Raw genomic sequence first — 19,229 nt, forward strand, 5'->3', positions numbered from 1 at the left:
TTGTCTATTTCTTCACCAATAAAATGGGTTAATAAGCCTGCTCTGTCCATCTAGAAAAACTGTTGTGAGGCACAAATGAAGAAATGCATGTGGTAGAACCTGAAAAAGGCAACACCCCCTACAAATACTATATTTATTACTATGTATTATGTAGCCAAAAACACCCACACTAGGTCATCTGAATGGATTTTTAAGCCTCTTTCAATTCCATAACCCAACAATGCACTATCAAAAATAACATTCTAGCTGATATTTGTTGTTGTTGTTGTTTTTATCTTGGGAAGAGGGGTGATAAACAAAAATGACTTTCCCCAAAAACATTTTGGGTAGAAAATATTTCTGAATCACTGCTCCTTAAATATAGTAAATAATAATTCACAGAAGGGGAATATTTGAGAAAGAATAAGACCATGCCCATAATTCCTTGGTGCAGAAAGTGGAGGGTGGTGTTTGCTACATCTGATGCATAAAGTTTTGCTGCCTGACAGCAGCTGGCTCTCAGGCATCACAGATGACAAGGAAAGCTGCAGCCTTGAGACCACAGCAAGAAGGAAGAAAAATATGTGTCAGCTCTCAGGAAGCAGGTCCTAGGACTCTCTGCACTCTAGGACTCAACAGAAAGCTTAGCTTGTGGAGGTGCTCAAAAACGTCTGTGGAACTGTAGTAGGACTAAACTGCCCAAGAGCAACCGTTTAAAGAGTCTTCTACATCCTTGGGAGGAAGTTAGACAGGTTTAGAATTATAATGAATTAAGTGAATAACAGCAGCTGCTGTCAGCACTGTATGTAAATGAAGAAAGGGCATTCTGAAGGAGCAGGGCCCAGGACCAACTGGGCAGAAGGGGATGGTGCCAGGGCCTTGGGGAGGAGGCTGGGCAGATGGTGATGCTTCTGGGGAGTGTAACTGAAATGTCCACAGCAAAACCCTGAGACGCTTTCATCTAAGTGGATGTGTTAATGGCTCCCATGGAGTGGGTATAAGAGGGGTTAGCCCATATGCCTTCATCTACTCTACTGGCTGTAAATAAATCATGTGCTTGTCTGTGCCATCTGCTTTGTGTGCACTTTGTGGAACTGTGTGAAGTCAAAGAAGTATTTGGGGCCAAATGGCTAGAAATACTTTAGTTGTGTACTTAGAAACAAAATATGCTTACACAGCTAGGCTAGTACGTCTCCTTTAAAGTGGGTAATTAAATCAGAAATGCTCCCTTTTTTTATAAGAGGGAGGGCTGGACAGTAGGAGGCTACATGTTTCCCAAAGGTCAAAGAGCAGGTCACGGGCAGAGAATAAAGCGGGAGACAAGTCTCCCACACTGCAGTTAATTAATCTTGAGTTAGTCACACTTAACCAGTCTCAACCACAAATTCTTCATCTATAAATGAGGAGTATGTCACTCACCTTCCTAAGAGTGGTATTTTGAAAATTAACTCGTGTCTGAAACATTAAGATCTTTAGATAAAAGATATTATGAACATAAAAAATATTTTTATGGAGATATGCATGCCCTCTGTAAGGTACCAAGGATACACTTATATATTATTGTTACCCTCATATATACACTGAGATTGCTCATAGCTCATTTTTTAGTTGGTCAAAATTTTATAAATAATGTCATTAATTCAGTCATTAAACAACTATTTAATGAGCATTTACTATGTTCCAGACCCTGGAATAATTTTAATCTGAAGTAAAATACCTACATGTTATCACATGTTATAAATCACAGGCTTAGGGTGTTGCAAGTAATTTCTAAAACAAAGCTGGATTTGTGTTTTCAAAGTTAAAACTTTGGTATTTTCCCCACTTTTAGACTTGTGATTACCCAGTTTAGTGATTAGAAAGAGTTCAAGGAGCTTCCCCACTGGCCTCAGAAGACCTTTCCCCAAGGTCTAACACAGCAGTAATTTGAGATAGATGTTATACCCACCACCACACACCCCAACAATTTAAGGAAAACTCTATAAAACACAGCCATGAGCAAATGACCTGGGTTACGAAATGCAACCTGTAGAGAAGAATCATATTGTGTTAGCCTCATTTACAAACTATATCTCATCTTGACAGAATCCTCAGAAACAATGAAGGTCAAATCCTGGTAAAATGAATTCGCAGGGTTGCTCAAATACTTTCTGTGATGCTGAACTTTGACTATCAGAATTTGAAGGAAGAAGAGTTTGGTGGCTAAGAGCTAGTACTCGCCTCAGACAAACCCTGACTCTCTAAGGTACCAGCTATGGTGCAGATTAGCTGCTTTACCTCTCTGGGCCTCGGTACTGTCATTTGCAAAACAGATAAAAATAGTACCTATCTCACAGGATTTCTGGGAAGTGTCATGGTGAACTGCTTCTGTAAAGATTACAGCCAAAGAAATCCTATGGAGCAGTTCTACTCTGTAACATATGGCATCACCATGAGTCAGAAATGCCTCAACGGCAATGGGTTTGGGTTTGGTTTTTCATATTGTCTCCATTTAGCTTATCATCTGGCTATGTAGCATTTACATTTATTTTAACTACTTTTTTTTTTCCTAGCCACATTAAAATTCAGTTGTAGCAGAATTATTACAAGACAGATATTCCTAAGTTGCACTCCCTACCCCTGATCTGTTAGTTGCCTTGGTCACTGCTTCCACATCTACAGGGATAATAATACCCACCTTGTAAAGATGTAGGATTCTAAGAGACAAGGAAAGCATGTACACACTGCCTGGCACCTAATATGTACTCAATAAATGATACGTTTACTCTTGTAGGAGCCCTGGTGATGCAGTGGTTAAGCGCTCGGCTGCTAATGGAAAGGTCATTGGATTGAACCCACCAGCCGCTCCTCGGGAGAAAGATGTGGCAGTCTGCTGCTATAAAGATTAAAGCCTTGGAAACTCTATGGGGCAGTTCTACTCTGTCCTATAAGGTTGCTATGAGTCGGAATCGATTTGGTGGCAACAGGTTTGGTTTTTTTGTGAGGTTATTACTGCAGGAAATTTTTGAAGATCAGAAACACTCAGAAAAGAACATAATCCCATTACTGAAATTCCGCTACTCAGAGGCAACTAGTGTTAATATCTGGGGCACTTTATTCTAGAAGTTTTTCTTCTAGATATATTTTATAAAAGCGGGACCCTACTAAAACTGTACAACATTTCGAACTGCAGCAACTGTGTGTACTTATCAAACAATGGGAGAAGGTGGTTATCCAGATTTACTTTTTGTACTGGTTTAGTGGAGAATTTTGTTTGTTTTGATATTCATTTGTAATAATTTTTTTTATTACATTGAAGATTAAATATAATTGTAAAACATCCTGGACAATTAAAACTATAAACATTTCAGTCCCTCCTAATTCAGTGTTTAAATCTGTTTATTGTGCGATCAGAAATAATATGAGTTTTTTGGGAAGATGTTTAAACAGCTTACAGACAGCAGGAGGCTGAGACTGTAGCCTGTCTAGGCTGCTTCCGCTCCCTGGAGGATGGCAAGGCGATCTTGCACCGAGTGAACGTGGACTGCCCAAACAGGCATCTGCTCTGAATCCTTCTCAGCTTTCTATGCCTCATCCAATGTCAATGAGCTGGATTTCATGAAATGGTTGTGTTCCTGAATAGTATCTAAACTGAATTTTTGTTTATTAAATTCCTTTTAAGGGACACAAGGAAAGTATCAGCCCAAGAGACAGAAAGGGCCACATAAACCAGAGACTTCATCAGCCTGAGACCAGCAGAACTACATGGTACCCAGCTACCACCTATGACCGCCTACCACCTATGACTGCCCTGATAGGGAACACAACAGCGAGTCCCTCATGGAGCAGGAAAAAGGTGGGGTGCAGAAATCAAATTCTAGTAAAAAGACCAGACTTAATGGTCTGACTGAGACTGGAGAAACCCCAGAAAGCATGGCCCCTGGACTCTCTGTCAACCCAGAACTAAAACAACTCCCGAGGCCAACTCTTCAGATAACGATTGGACTGGACTGTGGGACATAAAATGATACTTGTGAAGAGTGTGCTTCTTAGCTCAAGTAGATACATGAGACTAAATGGGCAGCTTCTGTCCAGAAGTGAGATGAGAAGACAGAGAGGGTTAGGAGGAGCTGGCTGAATAGACATGGGAAATCAGGGGTGGAAAGGAGGAGTGTGCTGTCACAGTACAGGGAAGGCAATTAGGGTCACATAACAATACATGTATAAATTTTTGTATGAGAGACTAACTTGAAATGTAAACTTTCACTTAAACTACAACAATAAACAAACAAAAAATTCCTTTTAAAGGAAGCCAAATCCTCAAAGAAGCCTTGTGGTGAATCTTTTTAAAGCAAGCACATGCATACACACACACAACTGTCAATTCACCAATTTACCTGCCTAGCATGTTGAGATTGTTCATGAATTACATTTCACACATTTTCTGAAAGTAGGGAACTCAAATATTCTCTACATTTGTGCTTAGGTGTCCAAAAGTCAAATCCTTGTTTGCATTTTTGCCCCCTACACAGTAAGATTTCCATGTGAGTTCATTTTAGTTGAAGAATTGTTTTTGTTTTATTGCCATTTTCTATTTCCTGCTATAGAACAAGGTATCGGGTTGTTTTAAGGACTCAGACCAAATAAATATTTTAAAAATATTAATTTTGTTTAGCATTAATCTTTGAAAGTATTCTGGTCACTGGGTGAAATTCATAATTTGAATTTGTATTGTCTTAATTTAATTCTATACGCAGTATACAAAATGAACACAAGGCATATCTGTTTTAAAACAGTTGCAGTAAATTCCCTGGTACCAATTGTACTGAACAGAAAATATCAACGCATGATATTTCACTATTCTGACTTTCCCTGTTCATAGCCCTTCTGAACCCAGCCTTGTTAACTTTCTGGCCAACCCTCCTGGCCCAAAGATGCTTGCCTGGGCTCTTGTGTGCATCCAAGTGCATTCACCATCAAGGGACTCCATCTGTCAGCTCCACACACAAAGGCCTCGAGTTATTTGGAGAAGAAACATTGGTTTTCTTGAATGCTAGACTGAGTTTAAAAGTAGAAAACTTGTATTAATAATTAATGGTTTCTGGAAATTTTTGTTTTCAATCCAGGAGCGAATACAAGCATCCTTGATAAACAAAATGACAAAGTGTCTCTCTTTGGGTTCCAACAAGGGCAATGTGATTCCTCCAGTGGGGCACTGCCTGCTTACACCAGTACCCGGCTGCGATTCTGGCCAGCTTCTGAAAGCAGGAGTCAGGGCCAGCAAATGCTGCTTCCATGCACATGTGCCCTGAAGGATCAGTCAACTGCGATGATAGCAAAGACAACACATGAGCTGATGACTGACAAACCTCCTCCTCTGGATGCCATTCATCTGAATGACAGAAATTTGCTGAAATTTATCTCATGCCATGCCAATGTATGGGCTTGCCTAATCAAGAATAAGCTATATATTTTCACCTTGCAGTATTTTTCCTCTGATAATTTTGCACCAAGTGAGAAAAAGATGAAGGGTGGAGGGAAACAGAGACAGACAGCTAGAATAAAACATACACATCTACTGCTCTTCTTTCAATTCCTGGATGTAACATAAATCCAAGCGGATGCTGAGGACATCAGCAACATGTATCCAACATGCAAAGTATTCCAAGTAACTCAGGCATGAGGTGGCTGGCTTGATTTGACAGAGCTGATTGTGAATTTACTGTTGCAAACACTTTTTTTTTTTTTAGAGGGCATATTTGTATATGAAGAAAATCCTACTGGCATGAGTTTTGAATTTTGCTTTCAGTAGGGGTTATAGTCTGTAATCACACTTGTCTGATTCTGATACTACGGTACTCATTTACAAGTTGGTTGGCCAGCCTAGAACAACTAAGATTGTACTATACAGTCTAGTCTGTAATCTGTTTAGTCACTTAACAAAATGTTATGCACTCCTTTCTATGCTCTTGAACATAGATTTTCATCACTGACTTTAATGGTTGCTTAAAATTTAATTGTATGGCTATGCCCTATTTATTCATTCTGTCATTCATTCACCAAATATTTATCCTTCATCCTACCTTGTAGTAGACACTACACTAAATTCTGAGGATATAGCAGCAAACTCCTCTACTGATGGATACTGAGGTCTTGGTTTTTCTGTGCTATTTATATTTTGACCCCCACAGGCCTTCTGAGAAGGAGCCCAGACAGATTACGGCCTACCTTGGGAGCTAGCTCCACCCATGGGGACTGGTACTTGATCTTTCTCCTTGCTGCTGCTGTTGCTGACTAGTTTTCTCCGATGCCACTGTCATATGCCTCGTCTATCCAGAGCTATCTGCATCTGAGCCACAGCTATTTCCTGAGGGATATAAAACTAACAAACTGCAAATAAACAACACAAAACATGATCTCATACTGTCATGCTGCTGTTTCTCTAAATTTTAGCACAGTGGTGGCTCCCTGATTTACAAGTATCCTTTGACCCTCACTTTTCCCTTTCAGTTACTTCTTTCCCTGTTTCTGCCCCCTGGTCCATCAGCTCCCTCCATTTCCTTCTGGATCACACCCCACCCAACCACCACCAGGACTCTGGCTCCCAAGCTCACTGGGCTACAAAACGAGTTCTTGCAAAGTTCACCAGCAAGCTCTTAAACCAGTTGCCGTGGAATTGACTCTGACTCATGGCGACCTCATGTGTACCAGAGTAAAACCGTGTTTTTAATGGCTGGTTTTTTGGAAGTAGATTGCCAAGTTTTTCTTCCTAGGTACCTCTGAGTGAACTTGAACCACCAACCTTTTGGTTAATAGCCAAGTGCATTAACCGTTTGCATCAGCCAGGAACTCCAAGCCTCTCCTGTTCTCTGCCACCAGGATCTGCCCTTTAACACTGTCAGCAGCTCTCCCTGCCAATCTTGACTATGTTTAACCATTTTTCCTCTCCCAACCTGCCCCTCTCTATTTGCTCATTTTGGTCAGAGACACAGATGTTCTCTTAGACCAGAAACTTGGAATGAGTCCTGTCTCATCTCCTTTATTCTCTCTCCTTAATCCCCTACATGCAGGCAGGCTGCCAATAGCTATCCTGGAGATATCGTCCTCAAAATGTTGGTTGTTTTCATCAAGATTTAATGAAAACAAAATAAGAATTCCAAAAGGAGTCTATAAACTATAGAACACTATACAAATATAAGCTGTCAGTATACGCAGTTATTTTTGCTTCTTTTTTATTCCCTGTAGAATTCATGGAAACTCTTATCCCAGCAGTTAAACCCTACTGTATTCAGGACTCACTTTAAATCTCCAAACAGATGTTGGATTGTTGTTTTACGACAATCTTCCTGAAATAACTATTCTTTCCTCTCTGAAGCCTAGGATCTTTCTTGAAAGCACAGCACTGAACCACTTTCTCCAAGATCCTGACCTAGATTAAACTGAGTTTTAGCCACTCCAGTAACCCCTTGGGCAGAATTTTAATTAGTTTCACACACGTGCATTACAGAGTTCTTTATATAGTTTCCGTTTTCCTGTTTCTTTATTTTCTCGTTTGTGTTTGTTTACTCATTTCTTAAAATTTACACAAGTAGGGATAGTGTCCTGATTTGGACAGTTAGTGACCAGCCATTTCAGCTCGTTACTGATCTTAGATTATTAGTCCCACCTCCACCATTTTTTTTTTTTAATACCCAAATAAATTTTATAAATATTATTCCACCACACTCACCCTTGGTGTCTCCTCCAGAGCCTTTGGTGATGAGAGAGTTATTAAGAGGATTTAAAAATCTCATTCAACTCAGGAGCAAAAAACCCATCCACCCCTGACCAAAACAGCTTGAGGATAAATTCCAAACACCCAAGTGTTATTTTCTTCACCCCACAAACCCACGAACATTACACGACCATGACACAAGCTTGGATGGCATCCCACGATAATCAGATGATAGCTGTTTTCATTGGTTTCTCCTTAAACCAGGCCTATTAACAGCACCATCACATTGAATGGGAACCCTCATAAATAGAGCTCGAATTGTATCTGACAAGGCTCACTTTATAAACCTCAACTATTTTCCTATTGAACAGATCTTGTGTTAAGGCAATTCTGTTTGTACAACCACTATGCATTTATATTCCCATTAAAGATAAATGATACTTTTACAAAGAATGAATTGCATACAAAATACTCTCTGCCTTGGAAAGATGCGAAAAAACACACTCATTAAAAAAAAACAAAAATCAGACACCAATACTTCTAACCAAAACAAGCGGTATACAGAATTCTCTTTTGCATAGTAGGGTAATCTTAATGAAGAAAGCAAAAATAATAAACATTACTTTTAGGAAATGACCTGAGAAATATATTAAACGTAACTTGTAAGAATTATACTAATATATTTACTATCGAGTTTAGGGTATTTAAGTCTGAGTTTAAATTATGATATAATCTAATATCATATAAAATATAAATTAGTATGATTTAATTGACTAAGGAAAAAAACAACATTCAATCACTGAATACGTATTGACAGGCGCTTTGACAGACAGAGGAATACAAAAAGATACTGTCTCTACCAGCTCACAGTCTTAGGGAAAACAAACACACAATCATAAAAATAACAACACGATAAGAACTGTAATTATTCAATGTGCTATCTGGGAAACACCAATATTTAAGCAGCTAGTGGATCATAAAACAAAGAAGTTAGAGATTTATTTATATTGAATAGTGTCATCTCCAAGTTAAAAACAGTATATATAAAATAATCCTGTTTATGTTAAACAACAACAAACAAACCAAATCACCTGGAAAAGGATCAGGAAAAGAGAACCATCAAAGGGTTAACCATGGGTTACCTCTGGGGAGGAAAGTAGAAAGTCAAAAAAACTTTATCTTTTTACTTTAAATTCCTATGCACTGTTTGCACTTTTTAAAAATAAGGATATGTTCATGTGATACTTGAAAAATGAAAATAGTCAAAGCAGGCAGCAAAGGAGGAGCCAGCAAAGCAGACTGAGAGGTACGAGGTAGAAACAGAAGTCAAGAGGGAGGGGTGGGCAACCATATCATCATAGTGCAGAAGAGAGGTGGAGGAGGATGAGAACCCAAGAAAGGATTCATTACACGAGAGGAAATCTGTGATTTTGGATGCAACTGTTCTAATGGAACAGCAGCTGTGGAAATAAGAATGCAGCAGGGTGAAAAGTAAATGGGGTGTGAGGGAATAAAGTGGCAGGTGTAGGTTGAATGCTACAGGACAGGTAACATACCTGAGCAAAGTGGACCAGCACAAGCAAAATCGTGACCCCTCCCCCCACCCCACCTCCACCTGTAGTCTCTTTCATTTCGCCAAATTGGTACAGAAAAATGTTGTTGTTGTTAGGTAATGTAGAGTCGATTTTCAACTTATACTGACTCCATGAGTCAGAGTAGAACTGCCCCATAGGGTTTTCTAGGCTGTAATCTTCACGGAGCAGATCACCAGGTCTTTTTCTCAAGGAGCAGCTGGATGGGTTTGAACCACCAACCTTTTGGTTAGCAGCCAAGCGCTTAACCATTGCTTAACCACAGCTCCATCAGGGCTCCTACAGAAAATACTTCTCCATTTTATGAAAATCAACGGTGCAAATATGATTGTGAATAGCAACCAACACCTGTAGTCATAGACTACAAGTGTGGGGATGCACGGGAACCAGACAGAGGGCCCAGGAACCACCTACGAGGGGTGGCCGCTATGCAGCTCCAAGGCCAGCAATGCTGCCAAGTGGTGATGTTGGCCCAGTGTTGCCAGATCACCCTCTTTTTAAAGAGAAGCCAGAAATCTGGACTTTTAAAAATATAAAATATTCTGGCTTTTAAATGTTGGTTTGAGTTTTCTGAAAACACTGAACTAGGCAAAATATGTCTGTGGGACACCGATGGCATCAAGCGTCCTTAAAAGTTTGGCCTTGAGGGGAAAAGTGATTTTTTTTTCCCCTTTCTACTCTCTCTCTTTTTTTCTTTTTAAAATATGAGAGCTTTTCACATGTTGCTAGACTAAGGGCAAAGCACTAATGGATAAAAACCATCCCCTCTACCTTATTTTTTAAACATTCAGTATTTGAACTAAAAAGGATTCTGCTTTCCATTAAGATTCAACATACTCACAAGCTCTGTTGGTAAACATTTAATTCAAACTCTTGTGTCATGCTAACATAACAGACCTTGGCTAACTGTTAAAACTGTTAAAATATGCGTTTGGGTGGGAAGCACACATTAACTGTAAATTGGTAATGGAAAACATGAGAAGGACAGAAAATTCTCACTGAAGATATATAAACACTCAAGTCGACTTTCAGTTTATCAAATTTCCTTAGGAAAGAATATCCCATTTGCAGCTTACTTATATTACAACAATACACCCAACAATTTCATTAGAACACTATTCTTAATCAGTCCTTCATATCACTACGCCTCAGGAAGTGAAAGTAAGAAGTACATAAAGTCATTAACTATGGATGCAGAACATTCAGAAGTCAAATAACATTTTTAACCGAGAAACAGTTTGAAAAGCATGTCATCTCTACAAAGAAAAGATATCTGCAGTTAAACTATCAACAGTCACAGTCATTAACAAAATCTTCATTGCAAACTTTGTTTTGGAAACTGAAAAACACCTACTCCAAGACAGGAAGAAACTGTTTGGTAATGACTAATCTGATACCATCGTTGGGTGGGCCATTGCCATAGAGTCTATTTTAAGTTCATTTCACTTTGCTTTGGTCTTCATAGCTTAGAAAGGGCAATTTTGGTGATGATAAATATTAGTGCTTCTGCTTTCAAATGATTTTCCTCCAGACCCCAAAAATATAATCTCAGGTATGTTGAAAGAGAATTTACGTGAAAGCCTTCTGTACACTAGGCTTAACCTTTGATTGAAATTTAGGAGAATGTCTATATACCATCATCAATTAGAACAGAAACCTGTATGGCATGATGTTAATTAACATTTGGTGATGTTCTCATCTATGGCTCCCTGTGTCTTTGTCTTTCTAACTAGAGTATGTTTCTCTACTTTGTGTCCCTTGTTTTCAGTTCATATATAATCCTGCTCTTAACTGCCTTTCCCTGATTACTCTATCTTATTTGTTTTCTTCCATCACTCTGGATTTCGCTTTGTATTTTCTCTGACTTGAGCTTAGCTGTTTTGCTTCTCTGTGGCCCCTTGTCCCTTCTTCCTTTTTGGACCCTTTCCCCTCTACGACTTCCTGCCCAAATTAACACCAGCTTTCAGCCGAGGTGTTGCCACACAGCCACAAAACGCAGTTTTGTACACCCTCACCCCTAAGGTTCCTACTTGTTTCAAGTACACACGTTGAATCAACGTGTTTGTCAGAAAGCACGGTTATTTTCTACTTGTGACAAAGGAACTGCTTAAAGTTTCCTGTATTTCTGAAAGCTCCTCTGAGCTCCCATCTTGGTGCGCTGCAGACACTCCTTCAGGATGGCCAGGACTAACACTAGCATGCCTTTGGCCATTGTAAAACCTGCTAAAGATAGAAGGAGTCAGAAAGCCATCACCTCTGATGTATCAGGACAGTGGTTCAGAGAGCTTCCTGGGACCTCTCTGGACTCTGGGCAAAGACACCCAGGCAGCTCTGTATGTATCCACTATGATTTTGCTCCAAAAGCCTTTGGGAGGATACCCTCTTTTCTAATGAGCTACCTAGGCTTTCAAGGTCTTTGCTGAAAACAGATTTAACTGTCTCAACCACTTTAATGAGTTAATTTTATAGTCCGGCAATTTCAAAATACTGTGTGCTTCCCACCTAAATAAATTTTGCAACTGAAATAACATTGAGGCCCTGGGATTTGCATTGTTTAGCAGCAAAATCTTATAGGAGAAAGAGCACAGATTTTATAACTAGGCAGATACTGGCCAAATCCTAGTATTCTCCCTATAACACGATTCCAGGGAAGTTACTTGACTTCTCTGACATCAGTCTTTTCATGGGTAAAGTGAGGATATCAAATACCTACCACATAGGATTTGTGTGAGAATTAAATTATATGAGGTAATACAGATGAGTGCCTAGCACAGCACAGCAATAAACAGTGGTGTGAGGGAATGAAAATTAATAACACATGTTCCCAGGCTGCTCCTCCCCAGCTGCAGAAGTGGATCTGCCTTTGTCTTCCTGGCTCTTCATCTCACCCATCCTTCTGGACAGGTCTTGACCCTGGTCTGTTTTGGGGGCATTTTATGATGCAGAATCAGGAGGAAAGGCAGCCATGGTTAGAAAGTTTAGGGGGCTAGTTTGAAGGGCTATAGACTATGAGAAAAGCTGTTGGGAGAAAGGGGGGTTTAAAGAAGTCCTGCTGTAGATTCTATAGTCCCATGGGGTATTCAGAAATACAAGTAAAGAACTTGCTATTTTGAAATTATTATTGTCCATAGACTGTATTTCTTTGACGCTAACATCATTCTGAAACTGGATCATGTGGGTCTGGAAACATAGGGTTCAAGCGAGCATCATATTAGCTTTATTATTATTTAATTATACAAACTTGGGAGCAGAGGTGGCCCATAAGCATGAGGGAAGCAGCAGTGAAAATCACAGCACTGTCTGCCTCGCTGTAAGAGGAATGTAGGGAGGCATTAGGAGGCGGCGACTGATGGTCCGAGGGCTGGGTGCCAGGCCCCATTTCCCGTCCCTGATTCATTCTGATTATGATACATCATTAACATCTCTGTTTCAGTTTCTTCCCTTGTAAAATGGCAGAATGGGAGGGCTGTATTATTATGGCATGCCTGTCGGTCTTTTAAAAGTTAACCAAATATGCCAGCAGCTGGGTCCTCTAAGTTCTGGTTTCTACACCTCCTTAAGCAGAAATACGTAAATATGTATTTATATACATACGTGTATGTGAATAAAATATGTGTATATATGTATGTATGTATACATGCATGTAAACACACACCTATATATGTGTATATATACGTGTGTGTGTGTGTGTGTGTGTGTGTGTGTGTGTGTACACACACACAAACATCTGGAGGTACCCCTGCATAAACTGGTACATCATTTAAAAAGAAAGACTTCAAAAGGATCATTTAGTTAACTAGAAAAATGAGTAGACTTTTCTTTTCCTAAAACTCTCCAAAGGAAAGGTTTACAGCCCCCCATTAAGCATGTACTTGATTTTCTAGTAACGGTTATAATGGAAAAGCTCCCCCCGGCAATATTCTAAATTGAACTCCTCCCCTGCATTCCCAATTCCCTTCACCTTACTATTTGTTTTCCCATAGACCGTATAGACCATATCACCTTCTAACAACTGTGTAATTTACTTATGCATCATACAGGGTTAAGAGCTCGGCTGCTAACCAAAAGGTCAGCAGTTCAAATTCACCAGCTGCTCCTTGGAAATCCTGTGGGGCAATTTTACTCTTTCCTACAGGGTCACAATGAATCAGAATTGACAAGACCGCAATGGGTTTGGTTTTTTCTTTTTCTTTTTTTGTGCTTACTGCTTATTGTCTAATATCCCTCGCCTGACAGAATAAGCTGTCTTGTTCACTGATTTATCCCAAGTACCTAGAACAGTGCTTAGCTCCTACCAGGCACTCAACAAACATTTGTAATTTGAAACTGAATTATCTTCTGTTTAATCTTTGATAAAATCATAGAACTCAGAGCTGGCCTTAGAAAGCCTTTCCATGTTAGAGATGAGAAAACTGAGACCCCATGAGGTGAAGTGGCTTGCCTGAGGTGATACCCAGAGTTTTCCATGCTCTAGGTCAGTGCTCTTTGCACTTCATCTCTGTGCCTCCCCGGAGCGATCCTGGGGAAATAGCTTGGTTGGGAGGTGGCCAACGAAAGAGCCCAAATCCCAACCCATTTAAAGCAAGAGAGTCAGAGGGAATAAGCTATAGCGTTTATTTACAGAACAATAAAGTCTCGTATAATAATAATAATTTGTGCATCAGTAGCAGCTTTCACCTAAGGATCTCAGAGAGCTGATGAAATGCTCACCACACAACGTGAGGTATCATTATCTGCTCTCAGTCAAGGAAGCTAAGAGGCCGGGTGTTCTATGGCCTTACTGCAGATTGGTTCAAAGGCTCTTTGAGACTCCGTGTCACTTCATAGTTTTTGTCATCCTCATCAGCAGCAAAACCAGCTTTATAAAGCTACAACAGCTACAGTAACCTCCCTAGCTCATTTTCTTATAGGCTCCCCTAAAACCATTCAGACTAATGCCAATTTTTAAGCCAGTGTGTAGAAAAGAATGAGGCATTTGTGGTTCAGTGGTGGAATTCTCGCCTTCCATACAGGAGACCTGGGTTCAGTTACCAGCCAGTGCATTGCATCCTGAACATCCACCACCCGTCTGTCAGTGGAGGCTTGCATGTTGCTATGATGATGAACAGATTCCAGCAGAGCTTCCACACCAAGACAGACTAGGAAGAAAGCTATGCGTATCTACTTTTGAAAATCAGCCAAAGAAAACCCCAACCAAGACAGACTAGGAAGAAAGGTATGCATATCTACTTCTGAAAATCAGCCAAAGAAAACCCCATGGATCACAATGGTCCAGTGTGCAACCAATCATAGAGATGGTGCAGGACTGGGCAGTGTTCCGTTCCACTGTGCATGAGGTCGCCATGAGTCAGGGCCATTCCCCAGCAGCTAACAACAATAACAAAAGCATAGAAAAAATGACACCGATCATTTGAGTGTTCAATCATGTAATGCCTTCTTCCCAGGTGGCCAATGGCTGGGACTTCTTAAAATAGTCCTAGAGAATGACTGACTGCATATTAAGAACACAGAAGCTTTCTGAACTAGGGAAATTTTTCTTTCCTCAGTTTACCACCCTTGCCCCACATACCCTTCCCATCTGTGGAAGACAAATCAACTGGGTTGGAATTTTTTCCTAACCACACAATTATAGTGTTTACAATTATCCCTCAATTATTTAAGAACCACATTAAAGGCCAATTAGACCAAATCAACACAACAAGCCCTGCGGAGGAACCCATGTAGATCTTGACCAGGTGGCATTCTTTCTTTGTGAGTTCTGAAATCTAATCTTTATCATGAAACTTTACCCAGACTCCTTACCTGGCTAAGACAGGAGGGCTTGCCCTTCTCTTCTATCTTTCCAAATGAAGAAGCCAGTCTAACCAGTGCAGACTCAATGACCTTGGCACTACAGCAGCTTCTTGACCCCACACCAAGTTTAAAACATCAGCTCCAAGCTGAGGAACCCTTGTGACAGGTTTGCTGTGCACTGTGTAAGTTTCCTCCTCTTCTTTAAGTTCTTGGGATGGCACTGCTGACCTTGCCCTTGGGTTGGAAGCTAAGTGGCAGAACTCCACAGCCAGCATCCTGATGTTTGCTGGCCCCTTGGAACAAGTGGAAATCCTTACTGTCCTCTGATTTCCCCTAGTGTTTTCTGAGAAACCGGTGTTCTGTGGGATACGACAGGTATGATGTGGAAAAGAATTCTGTGGTCAAAAAAACTGTGAAACTTGGGTATAAAAATAAGTTAAACAGTCTTCCTTATAGCAGGACTTCTCAGAGCTTTTAAATGCTAATCCCTGACAGGGATATAGCAAGCGGTTTTTCCCAGCTTATCTGGCCACACAATCCATTTTCCATAGAGCATCTCATTGGACCCGTATGCTTCAGGGTACACTTTAGAACATGAGTTACTAAACTGAAAGCTGTTAGAAATATGAAATCCTATTTTTTACATTTACATATAGGAAGGCAACATGCCAGCACCTGAAGCCAGACTTTCAAAACAGTCTTAACTCACCATTATCCTCTGATACAGGAGAACCAGGTTCTATCCTCACCAGTACTGCTTCACTAGCTGGTGGTCTTGAGCAAGCCACTGCTCTCTCTGGGCCTCTGATTTCTCATACAGTATACAAGAATAATACCTGTTCAACCTACCTCACAGGTTTGTGGTGAAATCTCATGAAAAATCACATATTGAGGAACCTGAGAAGTACCACGTGGTATTCAAAATGTAAGATAATTACGAAGTACTTATGCTTATTAAGATGTAGCAGACAGTTGAAGGCACAAAGGCAGGGTATCCACTTTAAGAGTTCAGAGTATCTACTGGTACCAACAGACACTAATAAGCATAGAAAATAAAAAGAAGAACCATAGATTGAGCACCCCTGGTGGTGTAACGGTTAAGCAGTTGGCTGCTAACCGAAAGGTTCGCGGTTCAAATGCACCTAGAGGCACTGCGGGAGAAAGACCTGGAGATTTGCTCCTGTAAAGATTACAGCCAAGAAAACCCTATTGGGCGGTTCTACTCTGTCGCATGGGGTCACTTGGGAGTTGGAAATGACTGGACGGCATACAACAATGGTGTAGCACAAAAAGAGGATAGGCTTTGGAGACTGTGAGTTAGGAAACATAGGTTCAAAAGTTGACTTTATTACCGTCTGACCTTGGGCATGTCATTTCACCTTCCTAATTATCAGCCTGCCCTCAGTATCAAACGAGGCAGATGAAGGAGATAATCTCAAAGGTCACTTCCAGCCGTACACATCTATGAAATGCTGAAAAAGACATGCTGTGGGTACCTGCATGATCCCTTCATCGGACACCGAAGGGCCTACCCTGTGCCTTGCTCTGTGCTAGGACCCAGAGATGACTAGATCACTGTCCCCGTGCCTCCTGGTGTGCAAACAGGGAGCCACTGTCCCCCTACCTCAGACCTGAGAGCATCAGGAGGTGTGACTGCTTACATGGGGGGAGTCAGGGATTTATTCCCTGTGTATTGTTCTCCTAGTCTCTCACCCTACACGTTTAAAAAGAGGTTTCCAAAGTATCTTTACTGAACTACTGACTCTAATGGAGCCAAGTAGATGGTGGGAAAAAGTTGTTAAGTGAACAGATGTGCAGGATGCACAGACACAAGGCTGCCCTAGTCCTGGGGGACCCACCTCTCACAGAGTTCAGTGACTTTGTGCCCAGAAAATGTGAGATGTTCAACAAATGCCTGTTGGCAGACTGACAATCTGTCAAGACACCCTCTTTCGAGGGGGGCAGAGTGTCACTGGTGCAGGTGGACAGAAGAGGAGGAGCTTAGAAGGGACCCTCAAGGAACTAGTGTTTACCTGAGGAGAGAAACAGTCTCTGGAGGAGATGGGAAGAGAGCCAGCCTCTGGGGAAGGAGGAGCTGGTGATTTTGAGTTTGCTATGTGCAGCCACAGTAAAACACTGAAGGTGGCAAGGAGGTAGGGGTCAAGCTAAAAGTGCACCTGTGTGAGCCAGACCACACAGAAGGAAAACTCTGAGTCCAAAACAATTGGCAGGATGACGCTGGGTGTGGGGGCTGGAGGAATGGAGTCCTGGGAAGGGGAGATAGAGAGATTATAAATGACAGATGTTTGAGGCTCAAAATAAGGTGGTGTGGATAAACAAAAGAAGGGATGAAAATGGTAGCTCTGATGAAAGAATATGTGATAAAAAGTTATCAATATATTAGATACATGGAGTAAGAGAACTGCAAGCTTTTGCGGGGATAGGGCAGAGGTGGAAAAGGGATCTGTTTCTGCCACATTTAGACTAAATTGGTAATGAACACATTGAGTAAAAACGTCCAGTGGAGAAAAGGTGTAAATAAAAGTAGATAGAGTCAACATGCAGCCATGGGCATGGGAGGGACAGATAAGGGGTGCCGGTGGTGTTCAAAACAGAAGAGGTTATTTGTTCAGTTTGCATTTAGATCAAAGATTCGTGTCTTTGGGTGCATGAATAGGCATTCAGGGGTCCAAAAACCTCCTGAAGTAGCATGCTGTAACTGTTTTTGTGTGTGTGCGTACATTTTTCTGGGTGGAGGATTCCTAGTTTTCATCCAATCCTCAAAAAGGCACAGAGGTAGTGACTTGATTGGTATTCACATCCTCTTCATTTGATGAAAGGTTTCTCTACTATCTGCTTGACAAATCTGCATATTAAGGATAAGGTGCTAAAATTGTATTTGTTAACCTGATTTAAGAACCATGGAGTAGTTACTCTCCTATCGTCTTGTCAAAATTAAGGTACATGATAATACGCCAAACATTACTGACATTGGCAAAGATATTGAACTTAACAACTCCTTTGAATTAAAAATGTTAAAAACACATTTAAAATTTTGCAAGTATAGGTTCCTTACAAAAGGTTTATTATGTATGGTACTTCTTTAATACAAATGTACCTGGATCTGTTAGTATTCACAGCTAGATTCAAAGGTCCTGTCAAAAACAGTTATTGGAGCTACTTTTCACAGTCACGATCATTGTTTTTTTCCAAAATGATGTTATCAAGTTAACTGTGCGGTAATGACTATAAATACGTGACGTGCCTATGTTACTATAAATAAATATTGCACATTCTCCCAACCCATTTAATTACCGTTCACCTAAAGCACTGCAATTAAGAAAACTGTTGAATTCTGAAAATGGGAAAAGCCCTCCTGTCTCTCTTAGGTAGTCTTACAATCTTAACAACAGACTTAATGAAGCCTTTTCAAAGAAGGGCGATTACATTACAGTGACCAGGGCATGTAAAAATTCATTACACAGATCCTCCTGGTGTCTGATGGATTAAATGCCTCATCACACCCTGGAGAGAAGTAGAAACAAAGAACAAAGAAAAATCACAAATTTCTAAGTGGACCTCTTATGCCTGAGACTTAATCCAGCCCCATATGTCATTCAAAGACTATTCTTTATACCCAAAGTGCTAAGACATAATTGGTACCAGATACACTATGAAAAGCATCAGGAGTGCTGCTGGCTTGCTGAATATAAATTAACATCACAACCCATGTCTTGATGATGCCAAACAACAATATACCAGTTGATATAACTTTTTTCCCTTAAAAAAAACACATACCTAACAAGAATATAATAATGAAATTATATATAACACTTTGATAACTTAACAACAAAAAGACAAATACCTCAATCATAAAATGGGCAAAGGACTTGAACAGACATTTCGCCAAAGAGGGCATTTATATGGCCACCAAACACATGAAAAGGATGCTCAGTATCTTTACCATCAGAGAGATGCAAATCAAAACCACCATGAGACATTCTACTAGGATGACTAAGATAAAAAAAAAAAAAGGAAAAGAAAATAAATTTGGGTGAGGATGTGGGGAAATTGGAACCCTTACTCATTGTTGGTGGGAATGCAAAATGATACAGCCATTGTGGAAAACAGTGTGGCAGTTCCTCAAAAAACTAAAAACGGAACTACCTTAT

General features: G+C 40.4%; 1 protein-coding gene across 11 annotated transcripts in view; it reads right to left on the minus strand.

Annotated features, from left to right (window-relative positions):
* The window catches only part of FYN (FYN proto-oncogene, Src family tyrosine kinase), a 235,043-nt gene that overhangs the window by 163,635 nt on the left and 52,179 nt on the right, over positions 1–19,229 (minus strand). The gene's annotated exons all lie outside the window — the stretch shown is intronic.

This window comes from Trichechus manatus, unplaced genomic scaffold (assembly GCF_000243295.1).
Source record: "Trichechus manatus latirostris isolate Lorelei unplaced genomic scaffold, TriManLat1.0 scaffold00017, whole genome shotgun sequence".
Classification (NCBI taxonomy): domain Eukaryota; kingdom Metazoa; phylum Chordata; class Mammalia; order Sirenia; family Trichechidae; genus Trichechus; species Trichechus manatus.